The sequence below is a fragment of the Austrofundulus limnaeus genome, unplaced genomic scaffold, assembly GCF_001266775.1.
Source record: "Austrofundulus limnaeus strain Quisiro unplaced genomic scaffold, Austrofundulus_limnaeus-1.0 Scaffold148, whole genome shotgun sequence".
Lineage (NCBI taxonomy): Eukaryota > Metazoa > Chordata > Actinopteri > Cyprinodontiformes > Rivulidae > Austrofundulus > Austrofundulus limnaeus.
The window spans coordinates 1064912-1068008 of NW_013952550.1; the positions used below are offsets into that span (position 1 = coordinate 1064912).

Here is a 3097-nt window from a genome sequence, read left to right on the forward strand (position 1 = left end):
CATTAGCACCTCTAGTAATATATTTACTGAGAAAAATGATGACGTGTTCAATACTTATTTTACCCGCTGTATGCGCATTAGCAAGCTAACGTTACTGCTGGAGTAACTGGCGACGGGTGGCGATTCCACTGCTTATATTGACTGACATGAAAAAAAAACATTCAGTTTTCGCCATCGCTGAATGCAATAAACGTTGCACGGTTAGATTTAACGCGCAATGTTAATATGGAGATGTTATTGATGGAGACTTCTCATGCTTTTATTGTGAAAAGCCTGGGGAAGACTGGTGTGCAAGGTGAGTCGTCCTGTTAAGCTTTATTAAATAACATAAAACAATAGACCCGATAATGATTACTCAACCTGTACTATGAGAAAGTGCAGACATTTCCTTGCTTTTTGGCTGACAACTAAATTTAGATGAAGTTAGTTCAAAATGACTCAATTGACAGGCTCTGACCAGGGGTCGGATTTATAAAACTGGCGTACGCACAATTTGAGCCCAGAAACTTGCGTACGCCACTTTTCACGCCATGGTTGTGATTTATGNCCACAGACCCCTCCCCGACAATAACAGCAGGACAGCAAAAGTCACGCTTTGGACACGCGCAGGGCGCATCCACCTCACCAGTATGGATGTTATAAAACTTCATGTTTAAAGTCTGTGTTTGTCACGCGTGCGCGGGGGGATGCGTGCGTGTATGTGTGCGCAGGGCGGGGGTGTCTGCCGCGGATAACAGAGCAGGCAGGATGGGGAGAGGACGAGGAGAAGAGCGGTGTACTTACTTCTAATTTTATCTGACTTATTTAATTTAATTTTTAGTTTTTATCATCCTGCAGGCTCTGAGGGAAAATTAATTTGAAGCTGAGTATTTTTTATAAAAAATCGTTAGATTACTCTAAAGCAAAATGAAGGAAAATCTGTGTCAATTACAGACAATCTGTTCACGTGAGCAGCTGTCAGTCAGCACCCGTCATCCTCCAGACACACGACGGAGCGTGTCTGAACCAATCACTTTTGTTGATATTGATCAGCTGACTGATTTAAATATATCTTAACATTCATGAGGTACTTTACATTGACTGTTTATGGTTGAGTGTGGGTGTGTAGAGGGTAGAACCTGAGGCGGGACCACGTACGCAAACTCTGACGTGCGGCTGTGATTTATAAACGAACGATGCGCAGAAACATGCGTACGCATGGTTTTATAAATCTGAATTTTTTTTGGCGTATGCCATTTCTGCCYTTTGGCCATACGTTYACTTTTAGTATGGTTTCCATGCAATCCTTTATAAATGAGACCCCAGAAGAGGAAAAAGGTGGCCTCGACGCAGCCTTTAAATTTTTGAAAATGGTGACAGAGAATATTAAGTGTTTTGTGACTTTATCTTTTATTTACTTGGTGGTACATTTTAGGCAGTTGAGCTATGATGACCTGCTTACACTGAGGCATCAATAAGTTATAAAACCACCGTGTATGACTGAATCAGGTCAAATCAGGGCMAAGCAAATCATGCTAAGACTGGACAATGATAAAAATGGCATATGAATGCGTCTTGGCAAACAGCTGTAAATGAACTTAAACTGCAAACACCAAAGCAATGTTGGCCAGTAAAGTAATTAAAGTGAAGAAGTGATTAAAACTCAGATCGCTTCTTAAACCTCTCTCTTCTCCTTGGCTTTTGGCAGATGTTGATTTTTGGTTCAGTTTTTCTTTATTTTCATTGGTTTTATGTGGCTTTGTTTTAATTTTATGTTTAGGATTTTATAAAGCACTACACTTTCCCTTTCATCCTTYGCTGCTCATTTTCCACAGATATTCAAGAAACAACTAAATACACTGAATTCAAATAGGCTTTTAATTAAGTTTGTTTTATGTTTCTTTGGCTGTTTTTGATTGTTGCGCTCTGTTTTCTTTAGTCATTCAGCTCTCTTTGAAGCACTTTGTAATGTTTACACTTTATCAAAAAACAGTACAGCTAAACATGCAAACAGTGTATTAGTGCAGTACAATACTATAATGTCAGTAACTGTGGCTCAACCAAAGTACATTTTCACTTTTTAAAATATCCAAGTACTTGTTTTTTTTTTAACATTTAACAAGACAGTTAAACAAAAGTCATTTATTTTCCCTATTTAATGCAGCTTGACAGTCTGATTGTGAAAATGTATTTTGTAGCAAACAGCAGACATATGCATAAAAAAACAGGACAGCAAAAATAAAATGAGACTAATTTTTTAGGTTGTGTTAACTTGGAGCACTGATATTTGCTGTAGCTAGCTAATAAACAAGAAAAATATATTAGCTGTCCATAACTAATTTCTTGAATTACTATTGTGGCCAGGACTAAATATTTTTAGCAATATTTCTTAGTACTGCACCAAAAATCTAAAAAAAAAAAWAAAATAAATTAAATCAACCCCCACAAAAAAGGATACATTTCAATGATTCTGCTGTTAAATCTTTTTTTAAAGGTCAGCTTATTAAATAATTTGTAAGAGTCTAATCATAACTGTGTGCATATTTTGTTCACTTAGTTGTTTATGAACGAAAGTAAAGATACATAAGGAAGACTTCACTATTAAAAGCAAAAGCAATTTATAAGTACATAAGTCATTATGGTCAAGTATTTTTTATAGTTGTTTAGTAAGGATGAGCCTTGGGGAGGGGAGATTTGGAGGGGGAGTTCAACATAAAGAATCCAAGTTCATGTATGGCTTTTCTTCTTAGTGATAAATTTATCAAATACTAGAATTATATTATAAATAGTACTTTTAAATATATGAATAGCTTTATAACTTGATCAAATGATCCAGAAACAGGATTGTCTGAAATTACAGTATTAACAGAAATAAAGAGCTGCAAATATTATCAATCAAATTCAAGTTAAATAAACCATTTCACCTGCTTTCAAACTTGACTGGCACTGACAGGATAATCTGTCAGGCTCAAATTCCACACGTTTGACAACTTTGTGAACTTTCTGTAGGACTGGCAGAGTAACTGTAAACAGGAAAACAAACAAACAAGAAAAAACTGCCTGTTAATGCTGTCTACATAACAGGACATTCCTAAAACAAACAACACCATCTGATATG

At 36.3% G+C, this 3097-nt stretch overlaps 1 protein-coding gene across 2 annotated transcripts in view; it reads right to left on the reverse strand.

Annotated features, from left to right (window-relative positions):
* si:dkeyp-84f3.5 (zinc finger protein 729) overlaps positions 1 to 3097 on the reverse strand; it is a 17055-nt gene that overhangs the window by 12811 nt on the left and 1147 nt on the right. Inside the window, exon 1 of one of the 2 annotated variants that reach the window (XM_014016614.1) lies at positions 2904 to 2993. The exons of the other annotated variant lie outside the window; for it this stretch is intronic. The gene's annotated coding sequence lies outside the window, so the exon portion shown is untranslated. Of the gene's footprint in view, positions 1 to 2903; positions 2994 to 3097 lie in introns of those variants that run through there. 2 annotated transcript variants of the gene reach the window in all.